The sequence below is a fragment of the Cyanistes caeruleus genome, chromosome 5, assembly GCF_971803275.1.
Source record: "Cyanistes caeruleus chromosome 5, bCyaCae1.hap1.1, whole genome shotgun sequence".
NCBI classification, from domain to species: Eukaryota; Metazoa; Chordata; class Aves; order Passeriformes; family Paridae; genus Cyanistes; species Cyanistes caeruleus.
In genome coordinates, this window is record NC_141705.1 from 75,788,050 (window position 1) to 75,813,086 (window position 25,037).

At 36.6% G+C, this 25,037-nt stretch overlaps 1 protein-coding gene across 1 annotated transcript in view; it reads left to right on the forward strand.

Annotated features, from left to right (window-relative positions):
- Positions 1–25,037, forward strand: part of LOC147653265 (uncharacterized) — a 44,423-nt gene that overhangs the window by 17,797 nt on the left and 1,589 nt on the right. The window contains exon 2 of the mRNA XM_086890457.1: positions 20,137–20,229. The gene's annotated coding sequence lies outside the window, so the exon portion shown is untranslated. The remainder of the gene's footprint in view (positions 1–20,136; positions 20,230–25,037) is intronic.

Here is a 25,037-nt window from a genome sequence, read left to right on the forward strand (position 1 = left end):
TGCAGCTGTGATTCTGATGAGGTGATTTTAAATCAAAATTCTGTTATTCAGATTATTCATATGAATGGCCACGACACCACAAATACATTTTTGCCATTCTTAAAACACCACTGCTATTTAAAAAACAAACACTTATTTCAAAACTTCTTTCAAATTGTTTCAAGCAACTGTTGCTACTCCTTGAAAGATCAGCACTACCATCCTTGTGTGAGGACATCACAAGGGTGACCCAGAAAAACAGCAGAGAAACAAGATGCCTTCTCTTTCACCAGTAATATTTTCAGCGCAACAGTTCCCTTTTCTTTCCCCCTCCATTTTCTTTTGACTAGTATTTATTTATACTGCAACTAAGGTTTATCTTTTAGACTACCAGGTCTGAACACAGCTTCAGGTAAAACAGCTACTAAGGGATAATATTTTGCATCCTTCAGTTTTTGATCAGAAATAATATTCTCTACCAAAATTGCCCAAACAGTTATTGGAAAGAAACAAGGATTTTTTTATTTTTTTTTTTTCAGTTTTTCTGATGGAACATCATGTAGCAGAAGAATTTCCATTTGGATCTTACTGAAAATGAAAATTAAAACAATTTAATAGGATTAGATGACTAAATAAGCAAAGCTCTCTATGCTTTAGAAAATTGAACATATTTGCAAAAATTACCTGGAGAAAAATTAATTTATTTTTTAAATTTGTGTTAAGACCCTTGCACTTACGAGGAGCCCAACAACAATATAGCAAGATTTTAGGGGAAAAATACTGAAAAAAAAAAGACAGAAAAATATTGCCTTGAAAGTTTTTAAAAAGTAGGAAACTTAGCAGAAAAAAATCTATGGGAAACATTTTTATGGAAAAAAACCTTTTAAAATGCTTACTGTTCAAGTTTTTACATGCCATTAGTAAAATAACAATTCCTAAACTGAGACAAGTATAAACATAAAAATATAACCACATAAGGTATTAATGGACAGAAAAAATATTTTCTGGACTTCCAGAATTATGGAATACTTCTAAGAAAAAATGGCAGGCACAAAATAAGTGCTTGTAATTATTCTGAGCTTCTCTTTTGTGGAAACTACTACTCAGCAGTAAACAGAAGTAAAAAACAATTATTTCCTGCCAAAAAAAATTCAACTTTACATTTTATCATTCCAACAGTTTTATTAACAAGATAACAATATTTTCTTCTCACAACTTTGAAAGCAGAACCATATGAATTAATACCTAATTCAGATTTAAAATTAATGAGCTTTACCGCATTGATTTCTTTCCAATTTTCTTGACTAGAATTTCCTTTAAATAGTCTTTCACATAATGCATAATCTTATAAGTCCCAACTGAGTAACAATGAAGTCTTGTTAGTCTTTGTCACCCCATAATCATTCATGCTGCATTTTAAACAATCAACATAAATTGCTGCCTTGGGAAATTATTTTTGAATTACAGAAGAAATATGTGCCAGTTTAAGTTGTAGTTTGTTCTTGCAAAGCGTTTTATACTAAAGAAGTCTTACTGGGCATACAAGAGTGTTTTCTTATTAAATTACCTTTTTTCTTCTGCTAAGTGTGGATTACTCCTGACATATGTTAAATCCTAACTGCCTACCTACTTTATAACAGCTCTATTTAAAACCAGCATTTTTTACAGAGGTGATAATGTAGATTTATATATTTTAAAGGAACACTTCAAAGCAATTCCAAAGAAGAGGAAAGAAAAAAAAAAAAAGCAGAGTTTTTTTTTCACAAGGAAGGCATTTCACAGGACAAGTGCTTATATCAAGAGATTACTTTAATTTTCCTCATACCTCATTATCAAGTCATCTATTTCTGGCATCTTGACAGCATTTATAATGGAACCAGCCCCTCGTTTGTTGACCTACCAATTAAGCAACACTAACAAATCAGAATCCACCTCTGGGCAGTGGGCCAGCACAACTCTCATCTACCACTTAGATGCTGGTTTTGACTCATTTTGAGACAAGACTGCAGCTAAGTATGTCATTAATGGATGTTTTCATTTTACATGAAGATTCAATTCGTGTCTTATCCTTCAGTACCACACATTCAATAATATCTTGTTTCACGTATTTCACTATTTTGGCATTAGTTTTAGTGCTACATGATCAGAATATGTTTTCTAAATCCAGTCAATGTCCATCATTAAATGTAGAAAGAGAATTGTCACCATATTGCAGTATCAACTCCCTATCAATAGGCAAGGTGGTTACTTCAGATTTGGAGGGAGTGCAGATAGCAAGAAAATTTTACAAAGACAAAGCTAGAAGATTAATTGCTCTTTCGTTTACCACCGAAGTCATGCTATTCTTCCTAAGAGAAGGTGAAATGTGGGAAATCCACAAGGCTTTTGAGCAAAAGAAGGTATTAATTAAGGCATCCATATTCTTGCAGATCACCTAAGATATGCTTGTATCTTTGCAAGGGGAGCTTTAGGTGTAGGTTACATATTTCACGAAAGGGGATGCTGAGACTCAGTGCTGTAAGAAGGCTCCCGTCAGGATTCTTTTCCCTCCTTTGTTTCTTTTCCTGTACCTTAGCAGGGTGTGAGCAAACCAGCTGATTAAAAATATGGGACTTCAGTTTTAAAAGTTTTTTAATGAATTAGTATGGAATGGAAATTTCTGTAACCTCAAATATGAAACCATGTTGTCTGAGAAAATAATATTTATCCCATACAAAAACTCATCTGTTTTAACAAACCACAGAAAGACTCCAGTACTTTAAACCCACTAATTAACTTCTTCCTGAAAAAAAATAACAAATTTGAGATAGAGACCTCTCGAGTTCTTAATGCCCTGCATCCTTCATCCTAAGAGCACTGACAGGATTCAGCCTCTCATGAGAAACCGGTTGTTTAGGCACAGAACCTTCAGACAGGAATCCAAACTACAACTCTTCCATGGAAGGACATGCCTCCCTGTAGACTAGAACAGTCTGAAATATCTGTTCTTGCATGATTTTCTTCTGTGAGGCCTAGGTAGATCTCACCTTAGCATGCAGAGTTTTGGACATTTCAGTCTTCAGGAGCTTATTCTAAACATGGAATCACCACCTGAGATTACCTGAAAAGCGTGGTTTTCTATTAAGAGCTAAAGAGTTAGGAAGCTAGAGTGAATTTTAAAATTTCGGATTTACTCATTTATAGATTATTAGATATCAAAAAAATAAAAAAGAAAAAAGAACTTTGCTAATCTTAAAGTATGAAATATGTAAAATAGAGAGAAACATTAAGAAGTTTGAAATTCACAGTTCCCAACTGAAGCTTCAAGATAAGAGCTCCCAGTTCCACACAGGGGATCTGGAAATACGGAGGTTTCAAGTCCCCTAGCGAGTATCTTGGAATGGGACCCGTTATGACATATCCAAGATCATCATTCCTGTGACAGGGACCTGAGAGGCTCAGGGAACCCCAGCTCTTGGCTCAAGTCAGCTGCATTACCAAGGTAGGGAACTTGGGCCAGAGCAGACACAGGAGGGCTGAATGACCACAACCTCTTTCTGAAAAGACTGCCTAAAGCTTTAAAAGCTCAGATTTCCGACAGAACAAACATGAGAATGGTTAAGAAGCCAGTAGGATTTACTTTACTTTGTTTTTGAATTGTTGTGGTTTTGCAAGGCATTTGAAATAAAAGTAATAAAAAATATTTCACAACAAAAGTCTTGTTTTGCTGTACAGTTCCCCAGCTAGCTGTATTTTAAAGGATCTGTTCCTGAACAGAGTTTCATTAGTTCTGTCATTCCCATATCCTTAAACATTTGCAGAAGAAAGTTTTCAAAGAGCCAGGACCCCGTATTGAAATGTCTCATGAAAAGAGGAAAAAAAATCTTTATAAAAAGAACTTGCAATTATTAATAGGCTTCACTTTTAGTTAGTTAATGATCCCATTCAACTGTGATCAAAGCACAACAGCTAGATAATTCAGGATAGAAAATGGAGTTAATTTACTTAGATATGATACTACTTTCTTAATGACTTTTATTTCAATGGAGTTTCAATTAGTTATTAGGTTATTTTACTCATTACTCCAACAAGCTGTCTGCAGGCAATTAACATGTCACTCCTCATGGAAACCGAACTTTTTTTTCTTCTTTTTTTTTTCCAGAGGGATGTTTTTAAGATTTGTATTAAAGATACTTTTAAAAAAGTTTATTAAAAAAGTAATTAAACACTTGAAGCTCAGTGAACTGGAAATTTATTTTTGTTTAGGGGACTGAATGATGGTAATGAAAACAAGTTACAGTTAGTAAGAGCCATTTATTGGTCCAGTTTTCACTTCTGATTGCCAAACATGGATTTCCCTTCAGAAGCTGCAAACCCCTCTCTGCAACACTACGTACTGCATGAACTGCTATAGGGATTTTCTGTTTTACTTTTTAAACCAACAACAACAACAGGTCTTTTAGACTTCTTGCCTTGATTTAACTGTTCTCTGGTTTCTAGGCTCTTAAGTACCCATCCCTTAAACCAAAATGCAGTGGCAGTGTTAAAAATTAATTAACTTTGAGATAAAATTAAATGGGGATAAAGTCATTGAAGCAAAAGGAAACTGTTTATTAGTAAAGATTCAGCTGAGCCTGGTGTCTCTCCCCCCTGAGAGCCACACACAGATACTCTAGAACAAAATGGCAGCTTTTTATTCCCTTTTCTGGCCAGGGGCAGTCCCTGTCCCCTTTCCCACAGGATGGGTACTCGGGAATTAACATTCTCTCCCACCTGCCTGCTCTTCTGTCCCCTCCCCTCTCACCCTCCTCCCTTTTTTGGTCCTGTCTTCAACCCTGCCCCTCTCCTAGTTCTCAACAACACCCAACAGATCAACCAGAACAAATCCAAACCGCGAGCAACAACACATACAACCAGAAACTTCCACTCTTTCACTTAACAACCTTTTGGCTTCGGCAAAATATTACCTCATCTCTCACAGCAGAAAGCAGGATAAGTAGAGAAAAGGGAAGGTTTCAGCTGTGGCCTTGCAAACCTCATTACCTACAGGATAAGCAATTTAGACTACTCAGACATACTGGCCCTGGAGAAGCCAGGCAGAAGTGCTTACTGGAGAGAAGCAGAATTAACTTAGCCTTCTAAATGTATTTCCCAAGAGACAAGATCCCACAAACTTTATCAGCCTAGCAGAAAAGAGTGGGTCAAACCAACTCGGAGGAAGAATAATGAGCTTGACAGGCAGCGCTGCTGGGAAAGGCACACAGACAGCTATGGAGACAGCCAGGCTGACAGGCTTTTTTATTGTTTTGTTTTTAGCGGTAGTCTGATAAAGTAGAATGATCAAATAGAAATGCACATTCATAAAGTCATTCTCTGACTCTCTGAACCCTCTTCCCTGTTATTTATGGCAAGATAGGAGGTCAGATCAGAGAGGTTTTAGTTGATGAAGAAAAACTGCAGGAAGGATTTGCTTAATTCCAGGAAAGGGGAGGTTTCTTCTTAGAAGAAAATTGCTGGGCATGTCCTTCTTATGAACTAAGAAGCTCCCAACAAATTTGATTTCCAAATGCAATTTTGCATAGACAATTATTTTTTCTCCAACTCAGAGTATGTGACTTTGTTATTTTTTAAAATAGGTATTTTGAAGGAATCCTTTGCTTTTTGCCCAAATAAAAAATAGTAACACCATGCTTTATTCTGTGGTTGAAGAAGACTTAATTTTATTTATCAAATGGGTGACTCATTACAATATGACCCTCCTGCAGAATCAATACTTCAAAAGAATTTCAGAATTTTTCAGAAAGTTGAACTCAAATTGAGAGTCTTTCAGGTATCACAAGATTAAATTTTTTCTCTCAGGTGCCCAGTACAGATGCAAATGCCATATGACCACTGCTGTAAGAATTTACAAGATGCTAATTCTGATTTACAGGATTGGCTTAGAGTCAGATTAACCTTCTCCTGTGAAATTCTTAATCACAATGTTCCCAAATAAATGTTTAACATCATCATTATATTGTCATCAACCTTGACAGCGTGAGGTATTTACTACATTTTTCAAGCAGTGTTTGGCACCTTACAGGACAGAACTGAAATTCTAGCTTTTGGGATGAAAAGAAATGGAGTACAAATGATCAGCTGGGAAAAAAAAAACAATATTAAAAATCAAATCTTGTACCCTAAGGGATTAACCACCGTGAGGGAAAAAAATCCAATTCCTTGCTATCCTAAATACTTCTGTAGGAACTTCAATATTTTAGAAACAGATGATGTATTACTATTCCCAACTTTTAGGCTCAACAACCCTGTATCAAGTGCTTAATTTCTCTATGGCACAAGACAAGTGTCAGATTCCCAAATTTTTTCATATGTCATACCACTCTTGTCTTGTCATACCACAAATGTTTCTTCCATAGGCAGAGCTTATGATTGTATTCACATCATCCTCCCAACTGGTCCTATACAGCCAGTAAGGGCAAAAGGTCATTTCGTGACTGATGTTAGCTAGAAACAGAAACAGAAGGGGGCAGGGGGAGAGAAATTAAAAAGAAAGCCATTTCAGTTCCATGCTGAAAGCAATTTTCTTGTATCCAAACACTGGCTTTCTGTCTCCCACTCCAAACCAAAATAAAACACTCCAGTCAGTCCTACAGATTCTCTAAAGATAGAGAAAAATAGAAGTAGGCTCTTTTAACCTGGGCCTCCCAAACACTGAATTAATGTATTAGCCAATTTCCCCCGCAAGCTAAGGAGGGTCAGATCTAAATCTCTCCCTTTCTAGAATAGCTTATTCATTCTGCTACAGACACTTTGAGCAAATTCAGTCAACTAGCAAAGGTTCTCTCTTTGGAGAAGAGCCCTTACTCTTTGCAGTGCTCAAGTATTTTATCTTAAAAATGTAATAAATAAGTATGCACAGAGTCCCTACAAAAACCAAACCAGATTGGAAGTGATTGTCTTCACAAAGGGATCAGGAAACACCATTAATCTGTCAAGACTAGACAGTGAATGAAACATTTTCTCCCTTAGCTCATTCTCTGAGCTATTTTCTGGACAGTATCTGGTATTATGTATATAGTAAACAAAAAAACCTTAAGGAAAAAAATCATTCCAGTATTAATGTCCCCATCATTATGAACTCTTCAGAAAAAGCTAAAGGCTTTCCTTCATTTTTTTCATGGGAAAAAAAAATTAAAGAAATACTTACTAGCAACAGGGAATACAAGCATCCAGCAGTATTATTATGGACAGTTTCTTGTTCTGTACTTCTTTATGTATTTAATAGCTCTCAATTAACTCAGGCAGAGCAAACCAATTATGAAATTACTATAGAAAATAGAATGCAGTACTTGATGCAAAAATTAAACTATATGAATATATTTGCCAATGCCAGACATTAAAAAGGAGCATAGAAATGGATAAACCAAGGCTGAACCAACAGTCTTTTGAGGGAGTTAGGGGACAAGGAAAGGGTAACCTGTTTTCAGACAAAACTTGTCATGGTAAGACAGTGAACACCACAAATAAGTTAAAATTGCCAGGTAACTAGCTTTTCTAGTTTTTCCAGAAAGTTCTGGATGGTAGATAAAATTCTCTGACCATTAGAGAAGTCAGAAAAAGTAAAATATTACATCTAGAAAACCATTAATTTCAGCATCTAAGCAACTTCAAGTTTTCAAAATCACAGCAAAACCCAGAACATTTCTGACCATATGTTTTTGTAGGGTGAGGAAGCATCAGGATGGTCCATGCTTATTTCTGTTTGGGGGCTCACCTCTCTACCTTGCATTCACAGTTCATGACTGCATGGAAAGACTTAGACTGCCCAAAGTTAACAGCTGAGCAATGACATTTTCCATGCTCAGCTTTGCATTGGAGAAGAGTTTATTGAATAAAGAGAAGTAGTCATTGTACAAGTGCTGCATGAATATCTCCAGCATTATTAAACTCTCCAGCAAGTAAAAGTGTTCAAACGATTCAGTGAACTAATTAACTGAATTCATTTGCCATTTATTAACCTTCTCTAATAAATGTTCTTTCAAGTAATAAAATACAGAGCGAAGACACCTTAGGGAAGTATAACAAAACAACTGGCAGAGGGACAGCATCAGGAGTCAAAAGTGTTTATTTACAAAGTAAATAAATCACCATCTCTGTTGTAAATCCAAACCTGGATGAAGTGGTTAATATCATATAGGTTGCATGTCAGCTAGTCACAACCACAGCTCTGCTGGTCATCACAAAGGCTTGGTCTGTGGATTCCTTTTGAAATAATTTCCAAGTTAATTGGAAATGAGTAATTATTCACTGCTACTAAAAATGTAGTCTTTTTGATGTTTTCCCTTATGTATGTTGATTTGCTCACAGATGGGGAATAGCTTTTCATTTCTAGGATATATTTTTTGTGTGTCTTCAGGGTGACTCTGAATATTGTTCTAAAACAAGTTAGAGGAAGCATACTGTGCTATTAAGATACTGTTGCTCCTCTATAGAGATGGATGATGAAAAGCACGCTTCTACTCCTGCCCAGCAGGACCAAGAGTTGAGCTGGACTCAATCACAACTAGAGCAAATCTCAAAGCTGCATTTGGTCAGTCAATTTACTTCTTTTGTGAGACAGCAGTTAGAAAAGAGGAATTTGGGCAAGGAGTTCAGGGCTTTGCAAAGACAAGAAAATGTCTTAACAACCACTGTCACAGGCTAAACAAACTGGACTTTGAGAGATTAAGTTATTGCCAGTTATAATAAATATTTAGTTCCTGATATGGATAGTAGTAAACCAATACAAAAAAGAAACAAACATTTACAGGCTTCAGAAAAACATCCCATTTTCCAAGTTCAGCTTCAACCCAGGGGTTACAGGCTCTAGGGTAGGCTTATTCAGAGGCTCCTGTTCTTTTGGGGAAATACATAGTCTTAGATGAGTATATTCACTGCCTGTAGTTACCCGAGGGAGCAGAGATTGCCTTGTCATTGCTTTTTCCCTTGTCCTCTCAGACACTAGAAGATGGCTAGACAATTATCTGGAGGCTCTCTTTCTGATTTTGCTGGAAATACTTAGAATTTTTCTGGCAAGATCCAAATACTTGAAAGGTTTTACATATAACCTCCAACTTCAGTGTTCCTTCTCCTTCCCCCATCTGCTGTTTTCTACCCTTAAAAGCATTTTCACAGAGGCAACATCACTTTTGCTGGTGAGCTCAGCTGTCCTTGGGTGGGTCCCCTTTAGAGCTGGCTGGAACCTGCTGGGTTTGAACAGCCCTGACCTCTTACAGAGGCCACCCCTGCCACCTCTTTGCCTTCCCCCCTAAAAAAATTCTGTAACTTTACCACATAAACCCAATTCAGATAATGATGTTCCTTACTAAAACAGCATTTTGAGCAAGATTTTTCTAGGAAAATGTGAGTTTAATGCAAATGGTGCAGGCTAGTGTAAATTTAGCAAGTGGGGAACAGGGAAATCCATAGGGCTTTACATGCAAGGATTTTAGAAAATACTCAGCTGCAGTAAGAATATTTTCCCTGGGTCACAGTTAGTGTCTAAAATAATGCAGCAATCCTTATGTAAATGATGGCACCTATAGGAGTTTTTCTTGAGCTCTGAACCAACATACACAATGAACACATTTGTACTGTGCCTGCCTAAGAATGCACAGGTAGCCATCCCTCTTCCCTATTTCTGGTGGGAAATACTGGGATGACAATGCAAAATGAAATCTGTTTCCACCAAATTCTGCCATTTCTCAGACTTCCAATGCAAAGCAGTTCTTACTTCAGAGGTAAACTCAGCTGCACAGCACTTGAACTCTGTGCAGTTGCTTAAGCTTCATTGGGGAAAAATTTCAAGATACAGAATCTAACTGCACAGCCATTAAGTCAGATAAACCTTTGCTTTACATCTTTGTAAATTCTCTAGATTTTTTCAGGTTTTATTATTCAACAATGTTTAATTATATGTTATAATATGTTATATGGTAAAAATATGTTATATTTTGAAAATGCTCCCTTCATACCTTCAGGTCAGCACTTAATATGCTATGGGAAGCATTGAGTTTGCCTGTAACATTAAAAGAATGAAAGTTGTGAATTCAGGGGAAAAAGAAACACTCATTTTTTTGTCACTTCTCTGAGCTGGTCACAGATTTCAGTGAGAAACTCCATAAGCAAAATGATTCCCTGTGCTCACTCTTGTTGCAGGATTAGAACCTCATTGCTCATCAGTGAAACTTCATGAATAAAAATGACACTGAGCCTCTGCCCTTTATACTCTACAAAGACATCTATGAAACTCTTTTATCCTGTTCAACCTATCAAACATATGCTCAGAAAATTTGACTAAATCTGCCAACAAACCAAGGTCTGTAATAAAATATAAATCTAGTTACTTTAAAATAAGGGTTCACAAGCCTTCAAAGGAAAATCATTAAGCAGCCTTATGAAAAAATCACTAAGGTTACTGATACAAAAATTCCAACCAGAACTCAGAAGAATCACAAATTTCTTTATAGCAACAGTTACTTTGAAACATAAGTTATGGAACAACATAGTTACAGATGGGAAAATAAACTACAGCAAAAATGCAGAGGTTCTGAAGTTACGCCATCTTTAAAAAGATGTGTTCTGAAAGTGGATTTACATTCACGTGAAATAAGAAACTGCAAAGCAGATACAACACACCAGTCTTTAGGTTACTCTTTCTCACTCTTGCACTTCCCTTTCACAACCATCTTTCATTTCACTGTTTAAACTCACGTGAATTTGGCAGCTCCCTGAAGAGGCAGCTGTATTTGCCAGGAGGCTGGGTACAGACTCACAGATGAGAGTAATTATGAATTAGAATCCACCCAGAAAAATTAATCACATTAATTGAAGTGTAGGACAGAGAAAAGTTTATAGTCAGCTGCCTCTACCTGTGAAAGCAGATAGTTTTAATATATTAGAGGGAGGGGAAAAAATTTTAAAAAACACAAAATAAAAAAATAGAAATTAAAAATAAATAAATAAAAATAATAAACACAAAAAATAACTGAGAACAAGTTCTTCTCTCACTCTGATTATTAGTCACCTTCACGTGTATCATGTAGCCTAGGCCTATTTATCCAGCTGGTCTTTATTTTCTCTCAATAGAGAGATTTTTAATACTAATATGCAAACTTTGTTAATCTTAAGAACTATGTCTATGCTTCACTAAATATTGTATTATGACAAGTGGAGGATGTTACTTAAGTTACTAAGCAGTTACTGATAGGTGATTAATTATTTTTAGTTAAAATAAGTGAAAAAAAGTGAGATAAAAATGAGAAGATGCATTGTGGATTTTCTCAAGGTTAGTCTTGTGAACCAATCCAATGTAAAATTTTCACTGGTAACTCAAGAACAAAAAGCCTGAGAATGGCAGTGAAAATGACTGGATTATTCAAAGTTGCCAATGCACAGGAAGGCTGAATATCACTCGCAGAAAAAGCAGATGATATTCCCTGGATCAGTTTTAAAGTAGAAAGTGCAGTGCTGAAGAAGTACTGCTACAGCAAGAAGCGGTGTCCTAAGCTTTGAGAGGAGACTGAGAAAACTCAATATACTTGGCTTCATAATCTGAAAGTTAATATTGTTGTTTTCTATATGTATATCAGGAGTGAAGCTGTCAAAATGGGAATCAAACTGCAGGAAGAGCAACACTGGCAGATGAATATTTAATTGTTAAATATATATATGTGTGTGTGTGTCTATGTATGTATGTATGCTGGTAATTAGATACTCCCCAAATGCCAGAGCATGGAGTTTCTGTGCCAGCCTTTCTATTTACAAATACAACGATCAGAAAACATTTCTGGCTTTCAGCTGGAGCTTGTTCATTTTGTTTGTTGTAGTGTCATTGTCTACAACAGAAGAAGACTGGCTTCAAAACCTCTGTCCCTAATAATGTTTGCTCTCTTTCAGGTGAATATAAAGGACTTTTCTACTGTAACTACAAAATTCAATTAGTATCTACATCAGCTAATTTAAGGAGGTGTGGATGTGTATGCATGCTGAAAAAACATTTAATTCCAACATTTGGGCAAGGTTTGCCACATGACGGTAAAGAATGTGGTTAGTCTAATACCAACAATTATCAGGGACTGTCATAAACATTTCCAAACTCAGTAACCCTGAGGTGTATTGCACTGAGGTATGACTGTAAAGATATTTACTGCAGTACTTGTGCGTATTTTAGGAAAGAGGAAGGGAGAGGAAGAGGCTTTGCTCTTCTCGTTTTTTATCCTCATCCTGCAGGGGATACTTGTGACTACAGGACATCAAGGCAAGTTTTAGGGTAACTTCCAAGTTCAATCACTGGTCACAGGCTAGAGGCACCCACAGTTAACAGCTTTATGCTTCTGCCTTAAATGAAGTAACCCAAGCATGCTAGAGCTAATCCTTAAAACCCTGAGAATACTACAAATAAATACATATTAGAGAAAGAGGTTGTTAAAAAAGACCTTCAGTAAGGTGAGTGTGACAATATTATAGAACACAGCCTAGAGCTCTACCACTACATTAGTTTAAGATCAAACTACATCCACCATTTAGCAGCAGTTGGCTAAAATGATGTACATTTAACAGAACCGGCTTTGAAAAGAAAAATGGCTTTTGAAAATGTTTTGCTGTTGTTATGCATGTTTACAATTTCATTATAGTAAAAATACCCAACATTTTCAGTACATACCTACTTCTGTCCTGTAGTTCTTCTAAGGAGAAAAAGAACTTTCATACTGCCAGAATGCTTAATGACTCTCCAGGAAGGCTTCCCAAGCTACCATTTCTGATAAAGAAGCATGTTAATGTCACACTTTAGCTGCTGGCAGTTCCTATTCTTGCTTTTGGATGCTATATCCATATAACTCTATTATAACCACCCCCTCCACATCAGCTCAATTCTTTGTTAGGGCACAAGACAGAGTATTATCCCTTCAAAAAGTACTGCCCAGCTTTAAATTTCATGGCTGTCACATGCAATATCTTGAATGCAGGCATTAGTAATGCTTCCCAGTGAATTTCAGAGACAATACCATACAATTTTTATCAATAAAGATTTAATTTAGAACAGCCTCTGGAATCTTTTTTAATTTGCTTTCAAATACAGGTAATAAATTTACTGGGATTTCCTCACATATTAGAGGAAAAATGAGGAGACTGTGTTTTTCTAAATTGGGTTCCAACACAAAGTTAAAATGTTACTATGCTTTAATATACAGCAGTAAAAACTTTTGCTTCTACTTTTTTATTTTTCAGAGATGATTTATCATTCTCCCTAATGTTGCCATAAAAGATACTGAATTCTTCAGCATTTGACAAGAACAATCACTTCTTAAGTCTTTTTCACTCCTGAAAGTTGGCACAGAGACAGTTGGGGTAGGGCTTTAAAGAGTACTGACTGCACACACACAGCTAGTTTAGAGTAGCTGATGAATTTTAAATCTGCCCCACAGCTGACTGCACTAACAAGAAATGATGCATTAGTCCTTCCCACAAAGGGAAAATCCTTACGTAGCTTGCAGAGCAAGGCTTGCAGTTAGCTGAATTCCAGTCTGGGGGTTGAAACCTGGTGGGAAGTAACTTCTGATGAGAGGGCAAAGGCAGTCTGTGTTCAAATACATCTCCTGCATTAAGATGTGCCCACAACACTGCTTTTCACTCACAGACTTTAACCTTTGCTCATCTCAGACGTCTGGCTTGGGCAGCCTCATTCTTTCTGGAGGTTTTCTATGTAGCTTTGGAAACCACTGCTAAGCACAGGGAATTGCCACTATTTCTTTTTTCCCCTGGGTCGTTTTTCATCTTTACTACATTGTTCTTCTAAGTCTCCATATTTTATACAGAATCCATACATCTTATTTTCTCCCCTTCCTTTGGAACTTAAAAATGAAGTGGTGCAACACACAGCACAGAGTACAAGAATAAGGGCTGCTCCTCCTGCTTTACTTCTTTAGAGAAGTTCTCAAAATTCTCAAATCGAGATTCTTCCATTCTGTGATTCAAAAGCAACTTCAAGCATTAAGCAGATGGCACTACACACTTAAAATTTACATGGCAGCTGCATTTCCTGAGATGAAGGCATTTTCTTCCCTTCACTATTTACTATTCCTTTTTTCTTTCTTGTAAAGGAGGAATCTGAATCTGACTGCTTGATGAGCTCTGGTTATCTTTCTGGTTCTAACGATGAACTCTTTTCTACCTGGCATCTTCAATTTGTCAAGAGCCCTAGAAAGGGATTTAATGTCTGTAGGCTGCCCCAGCCCCATATTCAAGGGTTGGAAAAAAAGGTTTCTCATCCCATTAAAAGAAATTGGACCTTTAAATAATTTACTAGAGCTGATGATAATAGAAATACTCAAGCATGGAGCTGATCTGTTTACAGAGGTTATGTGAAATTTGGATTATCAGTTAAGTCATGACTAGGGGTAGAGGCTAAGTAGATTCCTAGGATTTTCAAGCACACATAAAAATGCCATGTCTGCAAATATATGCTCTCATATGCTTTTTTATGAACTTTTCTCTCATTTATATATGCTTTGAATGACAGAGAACTTGTAAGATCACTTTAGCAGATAGAAAAAAAAATTGAAAAATAGTTTTGGGGTTTTAACATTTCTGTGGTTTGTATATTTTCTACTGTTTCACTGTCTCTGGGTGGTATAAGATTATCATTGCAGAAGTATATATGAAAAGTGCCTCAAATAATTTATAGTTGACATGAAATATAATTATACTGAAATATATCATGGCAACCTGATAATTAAATATTCTAAAATATGATTCTTCTCATTCCAGTAAGAGGAACTGATATGTGCTGTTCAAATGAAACCTGGATGAATTTCAGTGAATGCTACTGCAAGAGCAGATACTCACTGTCACGTGCTCTCAGACCAGAGGTCTGAAAGGGTTAGCAAAAGTATGTGAGATTGCTGTAGGCTGTGTTCAAGAGAGTGGTTACACACTGAACCACTCAAAATTGTCATTAATATTGACCAATAATTGTAATTCCAAGCTAAATGCTCTTGGCCCATCCTAAAGAGAGTAAAACTCTAATAATGTGCTGTTTTCAGACATTCCGATGTGCTGTTCAAGTTTGAATTTTTGGAAGCTGGAAGCTGGTTCAGTTAGCAAAATTGTTTCACATATACAGGGTAGTTTGAAAAGAGAAAAAAAATGCCCTTGCTAGTCTTATGTCTAGGGTGATTTCTCTCAGTTTACGGCCAGAATTAGAGACTGTCTACCTTTAATACAGTCACAGTACAGCAAAATCAAAATATTTTGATTTCCTGTCTGATGGACCTTCTCATCCTGACAGATAATGGTCAGATAATCAAAACAGAAGATATTCCAGCACCAGTCCCTAGAGCAGTCCTAGAAATGTGATTGCAGAGAGGTCCTGTTCATAGATACACAGTTTTGCTCTAAGCGCAGCTTTACATTTACCCCTGTGCAGCAAAACCTTTAAACATATCTGTGTTTAAATATGCTCCTGAATCAGAGCCATAGCTAGCTATCAGAAAGCATCTGTTCTCTGATGCTGCCTCAACCTGGTTTAGCTCCCAAATTTTCTATTTAACATAGGAAATGTAAGTCTATGCCAAGACTTGTTTTCTGGAGTTACTTGTCACCAGGATGCAGATGGCTAATGCTGCAATTTGTAATTCTTATGAGCAACATCCCCCCCCCACCATTACATATCTTAAACTGTATGTGCTTTAGATCAGATTTTTACCTAGGCTGAGAGAGCTCTGATCCTCTGATTGGGGCTGGGGAAAAACCCTGAAGGCTGAAAGGTAAATAGTAATAGGAAAATAGACATTGGTACTGCTAGCATACTGTCCTGTGAGCTGACAACATACTCATCAAGGAATCAGAAGAACAAGATAAGTTTGCAGGGGTTAGCTACATAAATGATGTCAGTTAAATTATTTATTTTACATTTAATTGTAAGCTATTTAATTGTAAAAAGAAGACAAAGGTGATAAAAACAACTCTGAGAGGCAAATGTCTGAGACCAAAATGATGGATTAAAGCACAGGGTCAGATTGGCAGATGATTTATAAATTGTCATTGATGGAGCTATGACAGTTTCTTCTGCTGAGAACTTGTCCCATATAAGTTCATGATTATAAGATCAAAAGAACCAGAAGAACTATTAGGTTTAGTTTTAAATTGAGGCAGCAAATGTTATGATATTCGTGGTGTGTATCAAGTAGCCGTCCTCCATACAGACCTTCTTACATCTTAAAATTTTATGCATTATATGCAGATAAGTATTGCCAGAAGCACTTTCTATTACCAGATACTACTGGAATGAAAGATAGGCATGGAACTTGGAAGGAGAGTTTCGTCGTATTTCTTTCTTGAATTAGTTAATAAAAATTCTTTTAATAAAGCACTGAATACCAAGAGGGGTAAGCTTTTACATTAGCAGCATTGGTACTTTATATCAGGACCTGTTCAAGAAAAGGTATTATTTCTCTTCATAATTATTTCCTATTAATACTGCTAATATCATTGCACAGTATTTTAACAGAACTCTCTTTGATGAATTTTAAAAGTAGAAATGAAACTGCAGGCTAAAGTTGTTCCTCATAGCTGGCTCTCATTTGAAGTGGAAATGAGGGATTTTCATTGACCTCATTTTCTTTGTTCTTGTGGTGGTGGATAGCCACTTCTGAAGAGTGCATGAAATACAGCCATTGCTTTTGGCCCAGGACCACTATCTCTACACTGATATTATTCATTTGCACAATTAATTACAAAGAAGTGCTGGGATTTATAGCAGAAATAAAGTGACAATGAAAGGCTAGAAGAATTAAGCCCTGTGGAGCTTTCAAGTAGCAAGAAGTCAGGTCCCTGAGCTTACTCAATAAAGCCTTTCAAACACACTTAAGCCACATTAAAGCCAGTTGCTAGCCATCATCTCTTTCTTTTGGAAGCTGTAATGTTTTGAAGTTGAAACCAAAAATCTTAATTCTAAGGTTTAGAAACTCTGTGAGAAGGAAATACACAGTAGAAACAGCCCTGTATCCAACACAGCAAACGCTTTCCTTGTCTTTCTCTGAAAATGGTAAGATACATTATGAAATTACAAAAATGCAGGCAACAAGGCTTCTAAAACAATTCTTGTAGGTCAGGAGACCAAAGGAGCTTGTAAGATTTAATTTAAGAATGTTTTTAAAGAACTTTAATTTGATAGAAGCTACAAACAGGAAAAACCATGCTGATCCTTGCAAATAGCCAAAATTATTGAAGCCTTGAGACACCAGACAGACTAGCAACACTCATGTTCCCATATTCTTCATGTAAGTATTCCTTAATTGCTAATTAATAATTTGTGCAATAAACTAGCTTTAGCCACATCTCCTTGTGGCCCTAATAATTATATCTTTTTGTATCTCTACATTTTTTAAATATGCAGTTGCCGTAAACAAGACTGGATATGAGAGGTCCAGATTATTCACATTATCCTTTATTGTGTATGATCCATGGAGTCCTAGAGATAAAACTGGAGTTGATATATTTACCTTAACAGTAAACAAATTACTTGTGAAAACTTCATTTCAGATCAGTAAGAGTATTGCCCAAGCAATGACTTTTAGTTCAAATTTAAGCTTAAATTTCCCCTTGAGCTGCTATTTTATATATATATAAATATGTATATATATACACACACATTCTGTAATTTACTTTTCCATGCAATACTTACTGTATTAGTACAGCACCAACTGTGTTAGCCACTAAGTTTAAGTCAGTCAGTTGTTCCCAGTACTGTTCAGCTAACTAAAATTTCTTACTCTCTACCACTATGCTCATTATCCAATCCAAATGAGAACTGGGGGAAATGTTTGTAATGATATATTAATATATCAATCCGAAACAGCACAATCATCTTAATTTACTTCTAACACATTTTTAAACCATCATTGTATGTCAGTGAGCTGATCAAGTTGATAATGCTCAACAAAAGTTTGTTGCTGTGATGATTTGTACAACATTGAAGTGTAATTATAAAGGCCTATAATTACTTTGTATTACAGAATTATTCATATTACCATATTACTAATAATTCCTCATTAGTCATCAGTTCTTTATGAAATAAAAGAGAAAGCAAGCCCTTATCATCAGGGTGTTAAAAACTACATGTAAGTAGAAAAAGAAGATCTAAGTGGTTACTTATTTTACTTTTTCACAGGGACAAAAAAACAATTAGATATTATTGTTGAAAAAGCACAACTTCAAATTGGGAATTACCATAAATAAACCTGACTGTTCGATATTAACTCAGGGATCTTTTCTATAGGCTTTATAATAAGGTCATTAATTATATGATGCTAACCTGCATTTTTATGTTCAGACAGTGAACAAGAAAAATAGGTATGTATGGCAGCTTAGTCATAATATGATTAAGACCTTCCTCTTATTTTTTCAAATTATAAAATTAAAAAATGTTTTACTCAAGGCAATTAGAAGGCCAAACTAGTTAAAATTATTGGTTAGTTAAAATTATTTGTGGTTTGCACAAAAATTCTTTATTTCTTGTAAGATCATTGTCTTTATGGATACACTTGGATAATAAATTCAGGGAGTACGTTTTCTTTCTAATGTAGTTGAAATCTTTTTTTCTGAGCCAATCAGCAATTCATCATACAGGTTTGTAATTTCAGTTTTATACCAACACTGAAGCAGCAATCTGTTTTTCAGTGGGCTTTATTCCTACAGTTAAGGCAATGTAATGCCAGCTTAGAAAGTGCATTTCTGTATCATCTTCTGTCACAAGATTGCCGTATGATTCAAAGGAAGTCACTTAAACCAGACTTTTGAGAGGAAAGATGTTCCTCATTTTCTTCGTGTTTATCTTGTCACAGCAAAGTTTTCATTTGCAAAAATGCAGCTCTGACTGAAACTAATAAAAGTTAGGCTGTGAAAAAATAAACCAAAAAAACTATGAAAATATGTATGTAGAGAACTCAAAATGGGCAAAGACAATCTTAAATCTGTATTTTTCTAAAGTTTATACTTCACAAATTGATTTTATTTAAAAGCAAATAAAATAGAAAATGGAAATATCCTTATGTTGAGCAATTGGAAAACATTAAAATTGGTCAGAATGCCAGAACTCAAGGGACAATTACATTCTATTAACTATTCATGTTTAAAATGGCTTATGGCTAAGTCCTAGTGGGGAAAATCAGTCTCCAGTGATTTGCCTTAGGGTTGAAGGGAGCACAGGTGATAGCTTTCAGAACCTTCTACCCTTTCTTTTTACTAAGCTCCTCTTTTCTGCTGTTACTGTCCATCCCATATGAAAAGTAAAATGCCCAGATTGAACTATTTATCATCCTATTGCATTTCATGCCTCAAGGATTAAGTAAATATTTAATAATACTGAGGAATGTTGAAACACCAAAGCTGGGAAAAAACTGTAAAAGATTCTACTAAGCTTGAAACCTGTCATCCAGGTAAGAAAACCTTTTTGGGCATCTCTTTTCAAGGTGTGGCCATCTGAAAGGAATTATTGTTTGCCTCTGTTATTCCTCTGACCCCCAATAGATATAAACTTCAGGGTGAGATACATTGGCTAGTAAGGGTTCTGCTCCCTCTTCACTGCCAGCAGAGGAAATCTAGATGACTACCTTGGATTGATTGCCTAAACAATGAGCAGCAAAGTAATGTGAGATTAACATCAACTACTTCAGTTAGCATTCATCTGGGAGCAGAGGGATGACAGGAATTTTTTCCTATACAGAATGACCAACACATGATTTTCCACATTTTATTTTAACCTTAGAGTTTGTTAAAATTATTCAACAATCAATTTACATTTCTTTCTGTGAATAGTGCTTTTAGGGCATTCAGACATTTTATCCTAATGCAAGTCTTCAGTGTTATTTCATTTCTTATTTTCCTCAGGTTCTGAGATTTTTTTTCCCATTTTTTTCCTGTTCTGCTACACCAGTAGTAATTGTATTTTAATGAGAGAGGAGATGGAGGCCATGTCACTGATACCAGCTCACATGATTAAACAGAGATGAGAGGAGAAGAATCTCTCCCTCTCTCTCTCTCTCTCTGTAATGTGTTCCTTTGAAAATAACAAAATCTGATCATCTTTACTAAATTACAGGACTTTTAACCAGTAGTTTCAACTGTTTTGCTGTGCAGATTTGTTCCTTCAACAGTGAATTGAGCTGAAACAATGATTTACAGCCTACTTACATGCTTCCTGAAAGTAGCACTTCTCAACAGTTTTGTCAGGTGAGGGGAAAAATGTCACTTATAAAACTAATCACTTTCTAACTTTCTTCTTACGTGTTGGTGATAACTTTGAGACATCTCCTTTTTTTTTTTTTCAGCAAAAAGGAGGTAAAATATTTGTGCATAAGATGTGAGTTGTAAATTTTGCAGTTCTACAGTTTACCCAGTAGTTATATATGCTTCTTACCTGGAGGCACCATCCATGGTCCAGTTTGTGTCCTGTTGTCCCAGAAGTTCTAGCTTTCTGCTCTGAGCATTTCTGTTACTCCTTTTATGTGCAGGGAGTAAAGAGTAAATGGTCAAGTGTCTCCCTCCTCAAACCCTGAAGAAAAAAGAGGAAGCAATGTGTTCTGAACTCAATGCCCACAAAATGGTAAACTTGATGTCTTACGAAATGTTTTCTTGAAGTAGCCATGAATGTCTGTGGCTACATTTTGGAATGCTCTTGCAAAACTGGGTTGTGGCATTTTAAATTTCTTCTTGTTAGTTGAGCCCTGTGTTTTTGTTCATTTTTCTTCCCACTCTGATACACAAGTTTTTATGAGAAAAAACAGAGATAAAAGCATATTTTTTAAAAGGATTTTCCTTACAGTAACAGTGATCAGCCTTTGTATGTAACTGTACGTTCTCCTTTATGTCTGAAGATTTCTTGTTGCACTTAATATAGAGCAGCAACACTTAAACGAACTCTTCTACCAGAGGAATGTTCCTGATGGATTTTGTTGACAGGTTTCTTTCTTATGGTTCACTGTATGTCTGAGCGACCAACACCCAGCAATGAAAAGTGACAGCTGATGAATGACACTGTGTATTTTAACGTTTTTTTCTGTTTTTCTCTTGATTCTGCTGCACTTCTCTTCACACGGATTTCTCAGTCTCTGCTGAGCTGAGCTCCTTCGGGATACACCCTCATGGGGAGTTATGTTTATCTCAGTTCTCTGGGTCAGGGAGAAAACTCCAAAGCTCGTTAGGATCTTGTTTCTCATGTTTATTGGGATGTTATCACAAAACTTGGCAGGTCTTCCCCAGACCTTTTGCTCAAGTTCAATTCATCCTGCCCTTTTGGCTCACTTTGGCTCTGAAGGCACAAAATGGCCCCAAACTGCGCAGCCTTTTTATCATTATACTCATTCTTATCCAATTAACAATAGACACGTAAATTATTTTTCTTAATGACCCAATGACCCATCACCTGTGTGCTGCATTGCAGCATTTTCTATCCAGTCACCTACTATTACCCAGAAACTTCTAGAAGAAGAAAATGAAGAAGAAAGAAGAAACATCCTAAATCCTCCATCTTTTCTTCTATTTTCTAAGGTAGTTTAAACTCTAAACTTTAACTTTTTCACCCAGTGACTTAAGAAAACTCTCTAATCTACACACTCACACTTTGAGCTTTTCTACCTAACTTTAACAGCTGTTTTCATGTAACACCGTGAAAACATGCCCGTAAATTTCATGTTGTATGAAATTCAGTGTTCTCTTGGATCTCAGAGCTAGGCATCAGAGACAAGGGAATACACTCTGTGTCTCAGACTCCAACAGTGTATTAAAGAATAAAAAAGGATATGCCCACTGTGAAAATCATGTGCAAATAAGTAGCAAACAAGTGGTAAACCCAAACAACAGGAATCCATACTTCTGTGTTAACTCATATGAGAGGCTGTTCCTCTACTTTGTGTCTGTTGGTGTTTGTTATCACCACCCACTATTCAAAAATGGTGTTATAAAATGCCCACTTCCAACTAAACCAGGCTAGCGGGGCACATAAACAGCTTTGTTTCAGTTACTGTTTTACTAAAAATGACAGGATGAACTAAGTACCTCATATAATATATGCTTAATAGCAGGGACACTAATATTCAGCTACATTATCAGATACTGTGGAGATCTTCAGAAAGCAGAAGACAAGAATAACACAGAAACCCTTTTGTGTTGCAATGGGCTTTTCTGTGATGATTAAGCTGAGTGATCAATGACAAGGAACTATGACAGAGGAATTATTTTAACATTATATATATATACACATATATGTATATGCATATATATATATGTGAAAATAAATAAAAGTGTGAAGAATTAAAGCAAATATCTAGTGCTGATACAGCAAAGACTTTTAGTTCCCTTATTGGCTTCATATGGAAGTGATTCACTTCTGCTGATGGCTTTGGTGAGCTGACTCAGGCTCAGCTGTGCAGCCCAGCCAGTAAGAGGGAAGAAGGCAGAATGCTGGTGCCGAAAACAGGAGAGGAAGAAAAAGTGTGTAAAGGAAGGGGGACGATAGGATTTTGCCTTTTACTGGAAGGGCTGTTGAATTAGATCAGCTTTTATGTAGAACTAAAATTTTAAAAATGTATTACCCAAAAGGCATGAAAAACTCACCTTAAAGCCAAATGGAAGATAACTATGTTTCACCAATTCATTTGTCAGCCTCTATCTTCAGAGACAACAGCTTAAGCTTTGCATTTCAGTGTTGAAAAACCATTTTGCCTTAAGGCTTGCCAGGAGTTTAGAAATGTTTTTGCAGTGAATTTACCTCAGGTTTTTATTTTGCTCACAGTGGTGAGCTGAACTCTGGAATAATTAGGGCATCATCCTCTGATGTTCTATTGCACTGTGGTAATGTTTCTACTTCTGCTCTACAGAGCTTCAGAAGCACATCTTGAGGTCAGTAACTTCATGTACAGTGGTGGATTGACCCTGTCTGGATGTCAGGCAGCCACCAAAGCCTCCACCACTTCTCTCTGCAGCTGGACAGAGAAGAGAAAGTACAACAAAAGGTTCATGAGTTAAGGACTGGGAGAGAGATCATTCACCAAATACCATCATGGGAAAAGGAGACTTGAATTATAAATGTTAATTGAATTTATGACTAACAAAATCAGAGCAGGATAATGAGAAGTAAAATAAGATCTTGAAAACACCTTCCCCCATTCCTCCTTCCTTCCCAGTTCCATCTCCTTCACCAGTGGTGTAAGGAGAGAGGAAATGAGGGTTATAGTCAACTTGTCACGCGTTTCTGCCACTGCTGAGGGAGAAGAGTCCTTCTCCTGCTCCAGCATGGTTCCTCCCCTGGGAGACAGCTCTCCATGAGCTTCTTCAATGTGGGTTCACCCCACAGGCAACAGCTCTCTGTGAACTGCTGCAATGTGAGTCACTCTTCCACAGGGTGCAGTCCTTCAAGGACAGCCTGCCCCAGAATGTGTCCCCCGTGGGGTCACAAGTCCTACAGGGAAACCTCTCCAGCATGGGTTCCTCTCTCCAGGGGTCTGCAGGTCTTTGCCAGGACCCTGCTCCAGCACAGGCCTTCCATAGGTTTATTGCCTCTCTTCAGGCATACCCCTGCTCCAGCATGGGTTATCAGGGGTCTCCAGAAGCTGCAGGTCTGCATCTGCATCCCTGTGGATCTCCATGGGCTGCAGGGGCACAGCTGCCTCACCATGATCTGCACCACAGGAATGCCAGCTCTGGTCCCTGCACCTCCTCCTCCACTGACCTTGGTGTCTGCAGAGCTGTTCCTCTCACATCTTCTCATCCTGCTCTTCCCTGGCCACAATTACAGCTGCACAATTTTTATTTTTAACTGCTTAAATCTGCTATCACAAGTGCATTATCACCATTTCTAATTGGCCCAGCCTTGACCAGTGGCACATCTGTCTTTGGACCTGGCAGGGATTCTGCCGGGTGTGGAGGATGCTTTTCTTTCTTCTCACAGAAACCAGCCCTGTCAAGAGTTTTGGATAAGAATGATGTCAATATTAATTGGTGTGTATGATACATGAACAGAAAGGGTTTCTTGAGGCCCAGGAATACTTTTTGTGGGCATGGAGCTGCAGATATATTTAAGTTTTGCATTTACTGGAAAACATAAGAAAAGACAGATTAGTATCAGCATCCACTCATTCACTTTTTTTTTTCCCCCATGGCAAATGCTTTCTCAATATGAGCCATTACCCTCATGCCCTCAGAGAGGCAAATTTAATTCACCATGCTCAGACTGTTTGTTTTCAAACATTGTGGTCATAGTAAAAGCAAGTGATTATTAGGAAAACTGATTAATTGATTGGTACATATTTATGGGAAGACTCATTTAACCTGGAGCTGTGGGGGTGTTGTACCTAGCTGGATTGCAGGTTTCAGAGCTCAGGGAATGGTATAAACACAAAGTGAATTAAATAGTTTCTATGCTTGTGTCCACAGGAAAGTAATTTTACAAGGAATAATTAACAGTTCTTCAAAAACAGTAATCTTAAAATAAAAGTTTCTGGCCATATAAGTCATTAATTTTTCTACTAAGCAAGGAGTGTGTGGCAAAAAGCCTGACACATTATTACATCCCTCCAACATTGTAGCTTCCATTATTTCTTTGAAATCCATACCTTTCATGTACAGTTCATTAACACTGATCAAAGCAACTATCTTTCTAATAAAGTAATTTTTTCCTTGTAATCATTTGTAGATGTTTCACTTCATGTAATATTTTGGATACTCTTTATTCTGAAATCTCATTTCTAACGTTAGGCTATGGTCAGAGAAGTGATATTATAGAAATGATATCTTGATTTATTTTATTTCTCTGAATGATATTCACAGCAAATCTCAGAAGTGAAAACAAGATTTTTATAACTGCCAATACTGTACTTCAAAACTGGTACTTGCAAAATCAGCTTTTTATCAGACTGCAATGTCTGCTAAAACACAGCATTTCATCATGCTATATGAGATTAACTTTCAAAAGTAATTTCTAATCTTGCAATTAACATATTGCATGCACAAATCTCAGTAATGACTAGAGTTACACCTCTCAC